The sequence below is a fragment of the Kogia breviceps genome, chromosome 11, assembly GCF_026419965.1.
Source record: "Kogia breviceps isolate mKogBre1 chromosome 11, mKogBre1 haplotype 1, whole genome shotgun sequence".
Lineage (NCBI taxonomy): Eukaryota > Metazoa > Chordata > Mammalia > Artiodactyla > Physeteridae > Kogia > Kogia breviceps.
Genome location: NC_081320.1, coordinates 48,296,970 through 48,316,466, shown reverse-complemented (window position 1 = coordinate 48,316,466; position 19,497 = coordinate 48,296,970).

Genomic DNA, 19,497 nt, shown 5'->3' with positions numbered 1-19,497 from the left:
AGGGGAGGAGGGCTTGCTCCTGCAGGAAGAGGACAGGGGTGCAAGCTGGGGAAAGGCTGGGGAACCCAGAGGGGACAGGGGGCTTTAGTCCAACTTTGCGAGCTCACTCTCTGGTCTGTTCTTCTGTATTCTGCTCACAGGTCGACCGGGAGAGGGTGGTGGCCTGGGGGGGAGTGTTTGAGGCAGTCAGGTCCTGGGTCTGATGAGGATTCTGACTGTTGGTCAGAGTTCTTTAAATCTGAGGTCAGTTGCTGGAAAATAAATCATGAAGTGGGAGAGAGGTGGTCGGTGGGTATTTATGGTGGTGACATGTTGTCTTATACAAGGAGCTGTTTCCACTAGTACTCTTTTCAGGTGGGAGTGGGAAAGCCCTGACGCCTGTCCCTCATCACTGGCTGTTTTCATCCTTTTCCTGGGAAAGGCTGGGGTTTCGGTGAGAGGCCATGTATTGGCCGGAGTTCCTGGGACGGGGTTGGGCAGCACAGGGACAAGCTGTGGGTGGAGATGCCACCCTCTGCCCTTACTGAGGTGAGCGCATTGAGCCCCACTGTTCCTTGAGAGCAGCCCCGAAGGTGAAGGGCCTCCCCTCGCAGCTGCTAGGGGTGTGGGCAGGCCAGGAAGCATGGCTGCTTTTCTGTGTGGGGTATAGGAGAAACTGTCTTCTGTACTCTAGAACCCTCAAGGGCTCAGCTGAGCATGCCCAGAACATGGCTTCTTTTCTCTCGTTCTTCCCGCTGAGTGAAAAACCCTTCCTCCATCCAAATTCAACTCACCCCCGTCCCCACCAGGGCTCTGCTCAAATCTCACCTCCTCCTGTACTTTTAGACGAGTCTTCTCATTACATCCCAAACACCCAGAACCCTGTTTATACCCATCACATGAGTGGGCTCTTGATGACCTGAAATTCCATGTAATTGGCACTTGTGAGTTTATTTTTGTCTTACCATTTATTATGTATGTCTAAAGAATTTCACTGTATGTGTTATAGTCTTCTTGAAACAGTTCATTTCTTTAGGACAAATGGTACGCCCCACTCCTTTTATACACTTTTCAGTTCCAAACTTTATACCAAACATAGTAAGCACTCTAAAACCCATTACTTTCTTGGGCACGGGAGGAAGCTCCTTACAATTCTGCTGTGCTGGGAGAGCTGGATAATCATGCTTGGATGGTGGTCATACAGGAAGGAGAATAGAATGGCACCTTAAGTTTCCATAGCTGCTTCAAAGCATAGCATTTTAATACACAGGGTGTTCAGGTCCCACGTTCTTATTTCCTGGTCCAGGTGTGACATCAGATAAGTAGACTTTACATTTTGGTGTTTTCCTGTATAGTAGGTGCAATCAGGGATGTGATTGTTTTTCTCTCCACCAATTCATACCTGGTTCTCTAAGATTTTTCATATTAAGAATTGTTTTAAGAAATTAACGTGAAAATGCTACCAGTGTTCACTTCCCTGGCGGCATAATAGACACTGCTGGTGCCAGCGTAGATCCTTTACCAGTTCTGAGAGCCCATAACCCAGTCTCCCTTCACTTTGCTTCCAGGCTGGCAACAATGGCCTTCTTCACAAGATGCCCTCAGGCCACTAGGGTTGCTTGGATCACAGCATGAGGGCCAGACATGCCTGGGGGTTCCCATCTGCCCTGAGGTGGCTGGCAGCAAATGACTGACCGTTTGGGAGTGAGAACGGCCAGCTCCTTGACTCAGTGTGAGACAGTGTGTGCTCCAGAATGCCCTGTGCAATCAGGGTGAGGCTGAGGCTTGGAATCACACCCGTACTCAGCTCTTTCATTGTTTTTACCTGCTTTCCCACTCTCTTCTTGATTCCTCCTGAAAGCACTTCATTGATATATTACTGGCAAGTGAATCACAGACTCAGGATCTGATGCTGGGAACCTGATTTAAGACCAGGGCTGCAGAGGGGGGATGGTGGTGGTGGTGAGAAGGGTGAATTTTTCTTTTTCTTTTTTTTTTTTTTTTTTTTTGCGGTACATGGGCCCCTCACTGTTGTGGCCTCTCCCGTTGCGGAGCACAGGCTCCGGACGCGCAGGCTCAGCGGCCATGGCTCACGGGCCCAGCCGCTCCGCGGCATGTGGGATCCTCCCGGACCGGGGCATGAACCCGTGTCCCCTGCATCGGCAGGCAGACTCTCAACCACTGCGCCACCAGGGAAGCCCGAGAAGGGTGAATATTATGGATAATCCTGATCATGGTTAAAATAAAGCTCCACTGAGTCTTGATCTGGGGGGCACATGATCTATGCCTAGAGCATGTAGGTGGCTGGGGGAGGATGCTTGCAATATCTGTTTACCTAGCAAGTCTTGGTGATTTGTGGTGTCTGCTGGGACTGCCAGTGGTCTAGAGAGGAGGATTCCAGATTAGGGCTGAGAACCTGGGTGGGCAACAGTCAATTTCTGTAGCTCAGATTAAACCACTTCTGGAAGCCAGAGAGTTGGTTGCAGTTGATTTTCTCAGTTTCTGAGATTGGAAGTTGGCATCACAGTCACGATGGCCTCCGTGGGCAGAGGGGAGATTTTGTGTGGCCTGATTCTTGATGAACTGCTGTCTGGGTGCCAAGGTGAAGGGATTCAACCTTTGTGAGTAAATATTTCCTTCCTTTATTTTAAACTCAAATTTGCTACTTTTTACTGTGGTCACAATGTGGATGTGTTTCTGTGTGAATTAAAGCAAACAAAGGCATACATTTTTTCCTAGAAATTTGAAGCTGAGAAGGAAAACTTACCAGTCTTGGCTAAGCAGTTTTTTTCTCTCTCTTCCACCCATCACCCTTCTTGGATTTTTATTTTTTTTAACACTATCATATGAGTCAGAATGGGTGTATCACTTTTAATTATTGTTGATTACCATTCATGTTGGAACAGCTACCTTGTAACACCATCTCCTATCAGAAATAAATGTCGACTTAGTGACCTGCATGAGATAGCTGGTGACCCAGCCCACAGGGGAGATGGCAGGCAGCCGCCTGACGCTTGTTGAATTAAGAAGTGTGACTATAGTAATTAGCAGTGAGTTTCCAGCACAGGATAGAGTAGATTCAGGGCAGAGCCCAGTTGTCACATAGGTTGACCCCGGTGCAGGAGAAATGAGGGATTTGGGATTGGGGCCTGGAGGGTTGGGGACGGGGTCACGGGAAAGAAGGTCAGTAGCAGAAACCAATTTGACATCCCTGAGCTTGTAATAGGATTTACCCTGGGCTCACAGACCTTGGAGGTGTCACCTCTGCAAAAGCTGGTTGACAGTTCTGCAGCCCTGGAGTGTGTAATTGGGACCAGAAGAGTTAAGTCTTGACTGCTTTGCCTCTAGTATGTACTTAATGGATCACAAACAAAAAGGAAGAGACACAGTGTTAAAATAGAACTGGGGCACAGATTGAAATGATACGTGATTACTAGCAGTTGTACAACTCATGGAAAAAATGTGTATGCGGGTCTTTTAGGAAGTGTAAATAAAGCAGATAGATTTATGGAGGGGGGAAGTATGCCTTACACACCCATCTCCTATATCAACAAATGTTGCCCTCAGGTAAAATTAAAAAAAAATGTTCTAAGCTCATATCAGTCACACCCATTTATTTTGGGCATAATTTGTGCACTATTTGGAAGTTGGCAAGAACAGGAATGTTAGGGCCAACATTTGGTCTTGCTTCAGGAGTTTCTATGAATATGAATGCCTGAAGTTTACATGGGCTTATGCCGTCTCTATAGCAACATGTGTTTGTTGTGAAAATCTCGCCTTTTAAAGTCAAGAATTTGTATGTTAACCTTAAATTCAACACGCTACCTAATTCTGGTGTTTTAAAACACTTTTAGGACTGTTGCATGTTCAGTATTGGATTGGATTGGATTGGAGGGAGAGTTGATGGGTGTCCTTGGAAAATACACTCTCTCTGTTTCTCTCTCTCTCTCTCTCTCACTGAGAAGCGAAGCCCTTGCTTTTGGAAGTTAACCTTAACGTGCCCCCAGATGGAGCCAAATGAGTGGAACTTCAGCCCGTGGAGCTGCTCTGGCAGATCTTGAGAGCCCAGTTTGAAGCACCAAAGGACAAATGGTTGTTGATTGTAATTTTTCCACCGAGTGTTTAGAACTTGGGAAGACCTTGGGGACTACGTGTTCAGCTGGCCCTGGTCCTTCAGGGCCTGGAGAGCAGAAAAGGGCTGCATGGGCTCCAGCACGCACGAGAGAGAATAGCCCACATCTTTTTGTCACACTGAGGCCCAGGGACTCATCTGTGCAGTTCCATTCCTGTCGGGCTTTTGTGTGGTGGTGGCTGTTCTTGCCCTTAATGGGATTCTTGATGGAATTGAGTTAGATACCAGTTGTAGTTGGGAACTTGAGTGTATTTACTGGTTCCCCAGTGCTGGCTTTTGGCAAACTTTTGGTGTGCCTTATATCCACAGCCTCTGGGCTCTGATATCCTACTTCTTTTTAGTGATGCCCTTTCCTATCCTCAGTGCTTCCCAGGATCCTCAAACTCTCCCCTCCCTGACTCCAGAAGAGCAGCAAGTCAGCTCTTTTATGTTGCTGTGTAAGAGAGGAGTGCTTTTAGAAAGAGCAGTGGGCTTGGAACAAGAACTGGCTTCCACATTAGAATCTGGGACCTGCTTCTTAATAGTGATGTATCCATGGATGGTTTGCAGAAGCTCTTAAATCCTCCATTTTGGCATAAAGGAAAAGAAAATAGTACCTGCTTGAGTAAGATAATGGATGTGACAGAGCTTTGTAAAATTTTCAACAATTACTCAAATGCAAGTCTGTTACTATTGCTTTAATGAGGAATGGCAAATAGCTTTCCACTCACATCCCAACTTTGTCCAATTGTTGGTAGCTGCTTGGAGTGTTGTGTTGAGAATTCTGAGATGATCTCACGAGGAGGAAATTGCTGAGATTGATTGGTGACGTCTGTCATTGGCACAGGGAGGCTGGAAGGGTGCTCTCCAGTGTAAAGTATTGGCACTCCTCGGTCCATTTGCTTTTCAAGAGGGATAGAGAATATGAAATAAGGGGATAAATATTTACCAGTAAAATTTCAGGTGTCAGTGCATGGAGAAAGCGTTATTTTGAGGAAGTAGACCTTGCAATGCCCAGAATCAAGCATGTGTATAGTTCTGACTCTGTCTATGGAAGAGAACTCTCATATTATTTCCCAAGGCTGTTCTCCTGGTTGCGTGGTTAGGAAGATGCTAATAATTGGGACTAGCATTGCATCTTCCCTTTCTGTTGTTCCGTTGTTCAAAACGTCTCTTCCATACATTTTGACATTTGGTAAGATTCAGTTTAGCGCTTGGCTCTTTGTTATTCTATCCTGATCTCTAATGGTTTATTTAGTTTATTATTTTTTTATTGAGGTATAATTGACATATAACATTATATTAGTTTCACGTGTATAACAATGATTTGATATTTGTATGTATTGCAAAATGATCACCACGGTAAGTCTAGTTAACATCCGTTTCCATACAGTTACAAAAAATTTATTTTCTTGTGATGAGAACTTTTAAGGTCTACTCTTAGCAACTTTCAAATATGCAATCCAGTATTATTAACTGTCACCATGCTGTACATTACATGTAATTACATTACATGTAAAGACTAATGATTTTTAACTATATGTACACATTCATCTGTGAAACTATAAATTGTTTAAAGGGAGGGATTATGTCCTACATTTTCTCTCCTCTTGATTCCTGGTCTAGAATAGTATATGTAATTATTTGCTTAGCAAATTCTGAATTGATCATTACATTTTTTTCTTGTTATATGTACAACAGGAATTTTGGAAAATTTGAAAAATAAAAAAGTGAAAGAATCAAGTAAAAATAGGTTATAATATTATAATTAGAGATAATTGCCATTACCATTCGGTGTTTCCCGCCAGCATTTTTTCCTAGGTGCATATTTAGATATAACTTCTAAAATAGGTGAGAGCATACTCTATATAATTATGTAATCTAGTTTTTCCTTTTATGCTGCATTATAAGTACATCTCTGAATCTTTAAACAATAAACAATAAAATGCTTAAATTTTAATTTTTAAAGCTTCAACTGTTTATTAGTTTTTGCCTTAAACAGTAATGCCCATTCATTGTCAAAAAAACCTTGAAAGATACAGAAAAATATGGAACAAAAATTAAACAAACTTCCTCCCCTCATCTACCTCATTCCCTCACTTCCTGTGGTCCCCTCCCCCCCTTTAAAAAATTGTTACTTATTTATTTATTTATGACTGCATTGGATCTTCATTGCTGCGTGTGGGCTTTCTCTAGTTGTGGCGAGCGGGGGCTTCTCTTTGATGTGGTGCACGGGCTTCTCATTGTGGTGGCTTCTCTTGTTGCAGAGTACGGGCTCTAGGGTGTGTGGGCTTCAGTAGTTGTGGCACATGGACTCAGTAGTTGTGGTGCATGGGCTTAGTTGCTCCGTGGCATGTGGGATCTTCCCGGACCAGGGTTAGAACCCATGTCCTCTGCATTGGCAGGCAGATGCTTAACCACTGCACCACGAGGGAAGTTCCCCCTCCCCCTTTTAAAAAACAATTTCTTATGTTTCCTTCCAGACATTAATTTTATATTCGTTGACATATAAAATACAGTTCATATTATTCTTACAGTTTTTCAACATGACTTTTGCACTTATTATATCATGGAATCTTTTATGTTACTGCATTCAAAACCATCCCATTCTTTTAAACTGCTACAAGGTATTCCATTCTATGGAAATCTCATTCTTAACCAAACTCTTATTGGTGGGTATTTGATGGTCTCCATTTTTTTGCTATTATAAACAGCACAGCATTGAACATCTTTACACATATATTTGTTTGCACAAGTGTGAGTGTTTATGTAGGATTAATTCCTAGAGTGAAAATTCTGGACTAAGGGAGGGTTCACATTTAAAATATTGAAAGATAAGGAAAAATTGCCCTACAAAAATGTTTATCTATTACATTCTCACCAGCTACATGTGAGCTTTCTGGTTTCAAATATTATCAACAATATTTTCATAATGAGGAGGTCTAGGGTACCCTGACTACTGTTCCTTTAAAAATAATATTTCTTTGCTATTTTCACATGGATTATTTTTCCAGATGACCATGGAATCGTTTTGTACAATTTCTACCCTCCCAATACAATAGACAAACAAAATCCTTTTTTGTGACTTGGGTTGGGATTGTAACCAAAAGTGGGGTCCGGCTGATCACTGCTCAAAAGCCAATAAAGAGGCAAGGTTGGTGGAAAGGAAAGTTTGCTTTATTTTGGATGCCGGCAACTGGTGGTGGGGGAGGGTGGACACCTGTCCAAAGGCCGACTCCCCCCCTCCTACAATCAGTGGGCAAGAGCTTTCATAGGTTGAGAGGGGTGGCTACATGCAGAAACAGTACAGTCGGCTCTGACAGTCATCTTGAAATTGGTCATCGGTGGTCTGACCTGCATCACTTTGATTGTTTTAGTACAGTTAGTCTTCAGTTCCAGGGTCGGTTTGTTTCCATTTCTTTGAGGCCAGTTCTCGGAATTGTGGCAGCTTATGTCATGGCTACAGCCTGGTCATCATGTAGTTAACTTCTTCCACCTGGTGGGGCTTTCAGTATCTATAAGACAGCTCACAGGTATGGCTCAGAATGTTACCTATAGCCCTTGAGAAGGAACTAAAGGTCTTTGACTGTGTTTAATGACTGAACTATTATTATTTGCTCTCTTTTGACTGTTTTCCTTTGTTTCTGCATTTTCTCATTTCTCATTTCTTTGGCTAAGGTTTTTCCACAGGCAAAAGGCAGTCAGGGGACATGGGGGGCATAGACCATAGGGTCCTGCTTCGTTTCAGGATGACATTTAATTTATAGAGTAAGATAGAGAGAATTGACATCTTTACTGACACTTCTTATCCAAGAACACAGTTTTTGTTTCCTTTTATTCAGACTTATTTTGTGTTTTTCAACAGAAGCAAGCATCATTCTTTTTTTTTTTTTTTCCTGTACGTGGGCCTCTCCCGTTGCAGAGCACAGACTCCGGACGTGCAGGCTCTGCGGCCACGGCTCACGGGCCCAGCCGCTCCACGGCACGTGGGATCCTTGTGGACCGGGGCACGAACCCGCGTCCCCCACATCTGCAGGCAGACTCTCAACCACTGCACCACCAGGGAAGCCCAAGCATCATTCTTAAAAGCATTATGTGTAATACTCTGTCTGTGGATTAACTAGAATTTATGTGCTATGCCCTTATTGCTGAACTATCGGATCATTTCCCATCTCTTTTTAGATTTGGCAGTGCTGCTGTGAGCATCATTGTGCTTTGCTTTTTGACTGAATTTTGCTGATTTCCTTCGACTATATTTCCAAAAGTGGATCAAAGGATCCGGGCATTTAAAAAGCTCTTGGTAGCTATTGGGAGATTGTGAATTTTTAGAAAGGCTCAAACCATCTACTTTCCTACAAGATGTATAAGAGTACCTATCTGGCTGAACCTTCACTAGCATTTCAAGTTAACATGAGTAGGAACTTAGCTTTAATGGGAATGAGGTGTGCGGAGGAACACAGCAGTGTGTGGCTGCCTCTGCCTGTCTGTGAATAAATCTTTTCTTCTTTTCTCCTTTGCTGAATGCTTTCCTCCCAGTAGAGTCAAGAGACAGTGTTCATACTTCACTAACACTTTGGAGACATGTAGTTTAGTAAATTCTTAGATCTTTTGGAAATTTCAATTGTCCATGGACATCTAGGAATGGAGGGTAGATTTGGAGAGGTGTATTTCCTTTTTTGCTGTGATAAAATTGTCTAGTAGCAGATAAGACAGTTGAGGATCACTCCACCTCCTGCCACACACACAAGAGTGACTGAGACCTTGCAAATTGTGCAGAGTAACTTGGGCTGGAGGTGGGCCAAGGGGGAGAGCGGTGCCCCAAAGGGCCTCTGGAACAGAAGGGTTCCTCCTGCTTTCCAATAGAAAATGTCAGTTGGATTCCCCATGCCTAGAACCCATTTTAACAAGCAGAATCCAAATTTACTAAGAAAGCCTGGGATGGACACCCAGACAACCCTCCTCCTAAATGCTTCTTTGCTGTGGGGTTATCATTCACTCCTGTGTACTTTGGCAGACACTGAGCCTGGGAATTAGACACTTAGAATGCTCTCCTTCCATCTGAAAGCCCCTTTTGTGACCACAACCTTGCCATAGAACCCCCTCCATCAGGATTATTTTGTGGGGTGGGTCATGCTTTTATAGGGTACTGTCTTTCAGGGCAAGTCTATTAGGCTTGTAGGATGTTTTAATTGGGGCAGCATAATTGTTGGGTGCTACAAGGGCCCTGGCAAGGGATACTTTATAAATCAGGTTATTATGCTTAGCTGTGTTAATGGGCATTTATATGCCTTAAATCCTTCATACAGCAATGGGATAATAGCCCTTAAGGCCATAGTTACTGTTTTGGTTGGGCCCACTTGTAAAACTGGATCTTTTTATTGTGAAGCTGTTTTTCAGTTAGAGGAGTACATAAAACCCTTTAAAAGACAGAATTTCAATTTTGTAGTTGCTTTCATATAGTTTAAATGGTGTTCTACTATATATGTATGTGTGTAAAAATGTAAATATATATACATTTAATGTATATATATATATATATATATATATATATATAAAGCTTAGAACCAAACAGTTAAAATTGTGCTCCTGAAGCAAGACTTCTTAATAATGGAGGACTACAAATCTTACTGGAATCTGGCTAAATGCACACCCTTTCTCCTGATCAGTAATAACTTTGAACCTTTGGGAGACACATTCTCTTTGGTTTTGTCATGTCATTTCTCAGAGGTTCGGGTCCCCCTGGAAGACTGCAGCCTAGGGATGGGAAGCAGCGTGAAGGACGCGGGCTCTGTGACTTTCAATGGGGGCTTGAACGCTCTGGCGTGTCTTGGTGAGGTTTTTGCACATCCAAGGCAGACAGAGTGCCTGGCTGGCTCAATGGGAGGTCCTTGAATGGATTGTGGGCAGCTAGCCATGCTAGCTGGGCTGTGTAGATGCGGCTGGAATGGGATAAGACTGAAAACTGCACGACAAGGGGGATGGGTTATTTCCCAGATACAGAGGAACTGGGGCAGTGGGGAGGTCCCACGTGAACAGCAAACACCCGGGTCTGCCACTGATTCCCTTTATTTACAGCGAGAGGGCTGTCCCTCCCTTCCGAGAGCACACACCTGCGAACACCCGCTCCATTTTGAGGGAGATGACTGGGAATATTCCGAGGAAGCTACTCGGGGGGTGGAAACTTTGTCCCAGGTACCTGAGGACTGAGGAATCAGAGGATGGGACAGATTTCTCCTGGTCTTACTATGTACTTACAAAACTAAGTTTGGTGACTGTGGACTTGTTTCTTCTTTCTCTCTTCTCCCTGACTGCCTGTCCTCTTTCTGGTGCTGAATTTGTTAGTCTGAAGGACCAGCCATCGATGTGGTTTCCACAGCCCTGCTCAGGCTGTTTCAGCCTCCCCTTCCGTACATAAACCCCGTCAGCCGCGTTCCCACATTCGCTCCCAACATTTCTCTTGTATGTGACCCCAGGCCTCTTTGTCTGTCTTTTCCCTTCTTGTATATCTGCATCAGGCTATCTCTTCTTTGAAGATTTCTCTCACCACTCTGGGTGTTGTAGACATTAATTATACCAGCTGTTTGGGGTTTATCCTTCCCCACCTGGTATTTATAAACCAAGGAGGTGGTGTTAAGAGTTTGTCTCCTGGAGGTGATGAGCCTGATCTGAGTCCTGCTTCTGTCCCCTGCTGGAAGTGTAATCCTGGATATGACAGCTCACCCCTCTGAGCCTCAGTTTCTCATGGAAGACTTGAACCTACCTCATTAATCACGAGGATTAAACATGATTCAACGTTGTTAAAAGATCTTATCTTGGTGGCAGTGGATAGAAAGCACTCAGGAAGAGTTACTTGCTGTCATCGTTAGTGTTGTTATTATTTTGATAGACACGTCATGTCCTGACATCATCATAAGGTCCTCGAGAGCTTCCTTGTATCCACCAGAGCACCTGGACCTGTGCCTACAGGTGATCTTCGGTGGGGGGAGGGGGTGGGCGTTGAGGACAGCACAGGCCTCATCTCCTCCCAGTGCTGTCCCTTTGGTTTCTAGAACAAGATATTTGGCAGCCCAGAGGCCCTGCTGAGGTTCTTGGCAAATAAACAATAGAGTGTTCTTTAGGAAGCAAATAAAGTGACTTTCCATCAACCTGCAGTTTCCTCTGTGTGTGTGTGTGTGTGTGTGTGTGTGTGTGTGTGGTGGAGGGAGGTGAGTGTGGCAAAGAGATGAGGGCTTGCAGAGGTGGGGTGAACAACAGGGAGCTGGTTTCCCCTTTGTCCTGTAGCTTGCCGTTTTTGGAGGCCACGTGGTTTAGGGGAAAGAGGACAATGTTAGAGTCAGAAGGCCAGGGATTTGGGGGCCCAATTCTGCCACTTGCCAGCTATGTAAGACTGGGAAATTCACAGTCTTTGGGGGCTGAAGTCCCCACACCTGTAAAGCTGTGCTATTGTACTTCTCAGGGCCGTGGAGGAATCCACTGAGGTAGTCCCTTGTACCTGCTGTGTGAAAAGTGACACAAATATTAGCTGTTGTAATCGGACATGTCCTGATTGCATTAGTGTAGCTCAGTGATTCCCTTTTTCTTTGCCTTCCTGCCGTGTTCTTCTCTGCCTCTTCATGTGCCCTCTCTCTTCTTCTTCCTCTTCCATTTCTGGGGCAGATCTTTAGTCTGGAAGGAAACAGCAGAGGGAATGGAGCTCCAGATCTCTGGCTGGGTCTTCTGTGCTGCTCTCACTTGGAACATTTCCCTCACACCTTTCAGACTGCTCAGTGATGAAGTGGGATGATCCGAATCTGTGCTCAGAGTTCCTTCTCCCCTCATGCTCATTCCTCAGTGTTACTCTTATCTCCCAGCTACAGCATGTATTTGTTTGGGAGAAAAGATTATGGTTTGTATGGCTTTGTACAAAGGTGGGAACATGGTAAGCAGTTAGTAATTGTTTCCTCAGTGGCACTGCTTGCTGGGGATGGATGAGAAAAATGGGACAAATATCCATATAGCCTGTGGATCAGTAGTCCGTGGAGGGCACGCTTGAGTGGTGGCCCAAAGGGACATGGGCTCAGGCTCCTGACCTCTCTTTTGCGTAGAGTATAGACTTGAGAGGTGGTCTCCAGGATGGAGAGGTGGGTGAGATCTGGCTGTGACTCGACAGGCAAACACTTGTGTTTTTTGTTTTGAAATATAAGTAGCAGAAACCATGCTATTGCTATTTAATAATTAATGAAGATATGTGTTTATAAAGACTAATCAGGAAAAAATATTTAATAAAAAATACAGATCTTTTCAAGAGAAACAGCTATAAATAGATATAAAAATAAGATAACTAAATTATGAATAACTTCATCCTACTAAATTTGGAAACTCTATATGAAATGAGAACATTTAGAGAACACTATTAAATGCCTGTGTTGGTTAAAGGAGACACAGAAAAAACTTGAATAAACAGCACCAAAAATTGAAATAGCAATCAAAGACCTCCTCTCCAAAAAGGCACCTGGCTCAGACAGTTTTACAGTTCACTTCTAGCAACCTCAAAATAGAAAAGAGAAAACAAAAAGCTGCCCCACTCATTTCTGAGTTGAATATAATCTTTATTCTAAAATTGGATGATGGCAATACAAGAGAAGAAAATTACTGACCTCTTTTGCTTATGATTGCAGATATAAAAATCCTAGATAAAATATTGTAGCTTATCAACTGTTAGTAGTTAAAAATATAAATATATTGTCATTTGGGAGGTTTATTCAGAAATAAAAGAATGATTCAACACGGTAATATAATCAACACATTAATAGACTAAAGGAGAAAAAAAATCACGTAATTGTCTCAGTAGATTCAGAAAGGCATTTAATAAAGCTCAATACCTGTTTGTAATGAAAAATTTAAAGCACAAATTACACTTAGTGGAGAAAGATGCATTCCATTTAAGGTCAGAGAGACAAGACAAGGACCTCCATTATCATTCAGTAGTGTTAGCACAATACTGGGCTTCCTAGCCAAGACTATAAATAAAGAAAAAGAAATTAGAGGTGTGAATTAGAGGGGAAGGAATGAAACTGTCATTATTTGAAGATAATGTGATCATTATATAGCAAAAGCAACAGATTGAACTATTAGAATTAAGCAAGGCTGTCAGATGCAAGATAAGCTTACGAATATCAATAGAATTTCTCAACACCAGCAAAAACAGATTAGAAAATATAATTTTAAAAAGAATAATATTCATGGCAGCAACCAAAAGTATGAAATATTTAAGGATTAAGAAAAAGCAGATAAGACTTCTATAGAAGAAATATTGAAAGTCTTAAAAGCTATAAAAGGAAGTCAGAAGAAATGGTCAGAGTAATTTCTATGTATTTGAGTGGGATGACCATATAACATTATGTTTATTCTTCCCAAATTAACTTATAAAGTCGAGGCAATCCCAAGAAAATTCCAGAAGGATTATTTTTTAGGAGTTCGATAAATGTGTTTTAAAAGTTGTATGGAAAAGTAAATGTTCAGGAATAACTCACAAGTTTGCAAAAGGAGAATGAAGAGAGAGATCTTACCCTATCAGATATGGACACATTACTAGCTGTAATGTGGCAAAAAAAACAGAGAAACAGAGCAGTGTTAGCAGAGAGCTCAGCAGCAGACCATGTGTATAAAGGAACTTCTGAAATGATAAAGATGAGCTGCTAATAAAATTGGATCCTGTGGCCAATTTGATTCCCAAAGATGATTGCAACATTCCCTCCGCTCCCACATATGCTTTTTTACAATGTGACTTTGACACTTCTCCCATTGAAAGGTGGCTTATGTTTCCTCCCTTGATTCTGGGCAGGTTTTGACTACAGTGGAAGTAATGCTGAGTGATTTCTGAAGCTGGATGATATAAAGTGGTACAGCCTTTGCCTTTTTTCTTTTTTTCTTGGAACTTAGCCACCATAACGTGAGGAAGCCCGAACAGTCTGTGACAATCAAGGGGCAAGTGGGAAGGAACTGCAGCCTCCAGCCCTCAGCCTTGGTTGAACTCCCAGCTGACAGCCAGCCATATGAACTTGCCAGCCGTAAGTGAGCCATCTTGAAAACACATCCTTCAGCCCCAGGCAAGTCATCTCAGCTGCCACTCCATGGCACAAAGATGAATCATCCTTGCTGATCCCTATCTACAGTGCAGGTATGTGAGCAAAATAAATGTTTGTTTTAGTTTTAAGCCACTACATTTTAGAGCATTTTGCTATACATTGTTTTTTTAAACAGCTCTCTGGCTCACACCATATACAGATATTGACTCTACATCATTAAAGGTAAAACAATACAGTTTGTAAAACATCATGTAGGAGAACATCTTTGGACATAGGAATGGGGAAAGATTTCTTAAGCGAAACCTCAATTGCACAAATCATAATTGAAAAATTGGTGAATTTAATTGAATAGAAATTAAATAATTCTGCCCAATGAGGAATTGATAAAGTTAACAGACAGATAATAGTTTGGAAGAAGATGTTTGTAAAGTATCAAATTCTAAGGGTCTAATATTTGAAATTTACAAGGAGCTGTTGCAAATCAATAAGAAAAAGATAGGAACCTCTGAAAAAGTGGGCAAAGTGATAGAAATTGGGTAGTTCACAAGGAAACCCATTTGACTAAAAAGCATATGAAGATGTTAAAACTCACTAGTAATTAGAGAAATAAAAATAAGAATAATAAGATATTATGTTATACCCATCACTCTGGAAGCACTTGGAAAGCTGAGAGTATTAGTGTCCTAAGGCAGCTGTATCAAAGTACAAAAGACAAGGTGGCTTAAGTAACATAGATTTATTATCTCCTAGTTCTGGAAGCCAGAAGTTCAAAATCAAGGTGTTGGCAGGGCTGGTTCCTTCTGAGGGCTGTGAGGGAGTATCTGTTCCATCCCTTTCTCCTAGCTTCTGGTGGTTTGCTGGCAACCTTTGGCATTATTTGGCTTAGAGATGCATCACTCCAATCTCTGCCTTCATCTTCACATGACATTCTCCCCACATCTTTCTCTTTACATTGTCTGTGTGTGTCTGTCTCTGTGTCCAAATATCCGCCCCCCCCTTTTTATGTTGGGGGTAGGAGTTTAATTAATTAATTTAATTTTGCTGTGTTGGGTCTTTGTTTCTGTGCGAGGGCTTTCTCTTGTTGTGGCAAGGTGGGGGTGGGCCACTCTTCATCGTGGTGCACGGGCCTCTCACTACGGCGGCCTCTCTTGTTGCGGAGGACAGGCTCCAGACATGCAGGCTCAGTAGTTGTGGCTCACGGGCCTAGGTGCTCTGCGGCATGTGGGATCCTCCCAGACCAGGGCTCGAACCCGTGTCCCCTGCATTAGCAGGCAGATTCTCAACTACTGCACCACCAGGGAAGCCCGAAATCTCCCCTTTTTATAAGGACACCAGTCCTATTGGATTAGGGCCCCCCCTAATGATTTTATCTTAACTTGAGTGCATCTGTGAAGACCTTATATCCAATTATAGTCACATTCTGAGCTACTGGGGGCTAGCTCTTCAACATATGTTTTTTGGGGACACATTTCAGTCTATAACACTGAGTATTGCTCAGTATTGGTGAGGATGTGAGCCCCAGAAACCCTCAGGCATGGTTGGTGAGAGAAGGGATGGGGGCAGCTTCTTTAGGGAGCACCCTGGCAGTACTTGCACTCACACCACATGATTTAACTTTCCCGCTCCTGGGCATATGTGCCTGAGAATTTCCCACCTAGATCTGTAAGGAATCTGTATGAGGATGTTCATCGCAGCATTGTTGAGGGAGTGGGGAGCTGGAAGCCTCCTGGTTGTCCATCCTTAGGGTCTGGATATGTAAAATCTAGTGGCTACAGATTATGGAATATTTTGCAGCATTTAGGAGAAATGGACTAGATGCATGCTTGTCAATATGAATAAATCTTGAAAACATCAGGGATAGGATAATATCTAAATCCTGAGAACATACCATTTCTATATATTAAAATACATGCATGCAAGAAAACAGTCAAAGAATACATACATATAGACACAAAAAATTGTTGTGTATTTTAGGGAGGGAAGTTGGGCTGGGGAATGGAGATGAAAGGAAATTATAAAAATGTGAGAGGAAAAGAGTTGTGTATGGACCCAAAGCAATAATGTTTTGTGAACTGAGGAATCTGATCAACGCACCTTCAGTCCTAAAACACAAACACCTCCCCACTAAATACTCTACTTGCACTAACTTAATGCTTGCCTTGGGAGATGTTTTCTCATGTTACTGCTCTTATTCTGTTTGAAAATACTTTCCTCCTATAGGGAGTCTTAGAATCTTTGGGTTGGAACAGCTCTTCCCTTCAATAGCATCTCCTTGTTGAGTGAGATATAAGAGAAGCAAGATGCACTTCCTGTCTTCAGGCCAGTTCATCTAGATGGGGAGAAAACATGCTCAAGAAACAATTAGATAATGACCCAAGACAGTGCGTAATTAAGTGTAAAGATGCATGGGGCAAGCCTGCGACCAGCAAAGGCGGAGGTGCTGCTGGGGAAGAACAGGATGTCTGCTCAGGATAAAAACAGACATATGGCATTTTATTGACTTCAGAAGAATTTAAGTGGAGCCACAGGATTTCCCTGGCCCCTGAGCTTGCTGCCCGTTGCCAGGAGTTGTGGATTTCCAGCTGTGCTGCCAGGAGGCTCAGAGGTTGCCCTGACCTGCCTCTGGTGAAGGCGGCCAGCAGGAGGGAGGTGCTCTGAATTTACCACCCAGCTTCAACCAGATTTGTTTTACATGAATCCAGGGCTCTAGATTAAGATGTTGCCTGAAGACAATTTTTCCGTGTTAAAAATTTTGAAAACTAGAGGCCTACAGAATAAAGTCCCAGTGGCTCAGTGGGTGTATGGGGCCCAGCCTCCCTGATCTGGCTCTCACTGACCTTGTGGCCCTCTTCTGATCCCCGAAACTGCAATTTTTCTGGAGATCTCCTTGTTCTTACTCAGCTTCTGTCTGCTGAGTGAATTCCTCACATCTTTCAAGGTATAGCTCAAGTGTCTTTTTCTCTTTGGAACCCCTCCTCATCAATCAACTTCCCCCAATCAGAGCATATCCCTTCCTCCCTTATTAAAGCACTGACTACACACGATGCTGTGATTGTCTTTGCATCAGGCTATGAGCATCCCATCCCAAAGGTTGAAGGCTAACTTCTCCATCTTTGCAGCTTCAGCATCCAGAAAGATACCTGGCACATAACAAGTGATAAGTGAACACCTGTTGAGGGAATGTGTGACTGATACACGTGTGCCTCTTACATTTTTAAAGATTTAAAAACCCTAAGAAGATTATGTGGCAGAGACCGTATGTGGCTTGTAAAGCCTAAAATATTTACTATCTGGCCCTTTACAGAAAAATTTGCTGCCCCCTTGGGACTCTATCAGAAGACACAATGCCAAGGTCGTGGGATTCTATAGGCTGTGAAGAGCCGACAACACTGGTTAACACCTGCTAGTTGACACTTAGCTAAAATAATAGCTCTTATTATGTGCCAGGCACTGTTCTAAGCACTCTACATATATTAACTCATTTAATTCTCCTCTAAATCCTATGAGGTAAGTACTATTACAAGCCCCATTTTACTGAAGAGGAAAATGAGGCACAGGAAGTTAGACTTGGCCAAGGTCCCTCAGTGGCTTTTCTTTTTTAAAAAATTGTATTTCATTTATTTTTTTATACAGCAGGTTCTTATTAGTTATCCATTTTATACATATTAGTGTATATATGTCAATCCCAATCTCCCAATTCATCACACCACCACCACCCCCCCCGCCACTTTCCCCACTTGGTGTGCATACGTTTATTCTCTACTTCTGTGTCTCAATTTCCGCTCTGCAAACCGGTTCATCTGTACCATTTTCTAGGTTCCACGTATATGTGTTAATATACTACATATATTTTTCTCTTTCTGACTTACTTCACTCTGTATGACAGTCTCTAGACACATCCATGTCTCTACAAATGACCCAATTTCATTCCCTTTTATGGCTGAGTAATATTCCATTGTATATATGTACAACAACTTCTTTATCCATTCGTCTGTCGATGGGCATTTAGGTTGCTTCCATGACCTGGCTATTGTAAATAGTGCTGCAATGAACATTGGGGTGCATGTGTCTTTTTGAATTATGGTTTTCTCTGGGTATATGCCCAGTAGTGGGATTGCTGGGTCATATGGTAATTCTATTTTTAGTTTTTTAAGGAACCTCTATACTGTTCTCCATAGTGTCTGTATCAATTTACATTCCCACCAACAGTGCAAGAGGGCTCCCTTTCCTCCACACCCTCTCCAGCATTTGTTGTTTGTAGATTTTCTGATGATGCCTATTCTAACTGGTGAGAGGTGATACCTCATTGTAGCTCTGATTTGCATTTCTCTAATAATTAGTGATGTTGAGCAGCTTTTCATGTGCTTCTTGGCCATCTGTATGTCTTCTTTGGAGAAATGTCTATTTAGGTCTTCTACCCATTTTTGGATTGGTTTTTTTTTTTTTTTAATATTGAGCTGCATGAGCTGTTTATATATTTTGGAGATTAATCCTTTGTCCGATGATTCGTTTGCAAATATTTTCTCCCATTCTGAGGGTTGTCTTTTCGTCTTGTTTGTAGTTTCCTTTGCTGTGCAAAAGCTTTTACGTTTCAGTAGGTCCCATTTGTTTATTTTTGTTTTTATTTCTATTACTCTAGGAGGTGGATCAAAAAATATCTTGCTGTGATTTATGTCCAAGAGTGTTCTTCCTATGTTTTCCTCTAAAAGTTTTATGGTGCCTGGTCTTACATGTAGGTCTCTAATCCATTTTGAGTTTATTTTTGTGTGTGGTTTTAGAGAGTGTTCTAATCTCATTCTTTTACATGTAGCTGTCCAGTTTTCCCAGCACCACTTATTGAAGAGACTGTCTTTTCTCCATTGTATATCCTGGCCTCCTTTGTCATAGATTAGTTGACCATAGGTGTGTGGGCTTATCCCTGAGTTTTCTATCCTGTTCCATTGATCTATATTTCTGTTTTTGTGCCAGTGCCATATTGTCTTGATTACTGTAGCTTTGTAATACAGTCTGAAGTCAGGGAGTTGGATTCCTCCAGCTCCATTTTTTTCCCTCAAGACTGCTTTGACTCTTCGGGGTCTTTTGTGTCTCCATACACATTTTAAGATTTTTTATTCTAGTTCTGTAAAAAACGCCATTGGTAATTTGATAGGGATTGCATTGAATCTGTAGATTGCTTTGGGTGGTATAGTCATTTTCACAATATTGATTCTTCCAATCCAAGATCATGGTATATCTCTTCATCTGTTGGTATCATCTTTAATTTCTTTCAACAATGTCTTATAGTTTTCTGCATACAGGTTTTTTGTCTCCCTAGGTAGATTTATTCCTAGGTATTTTATT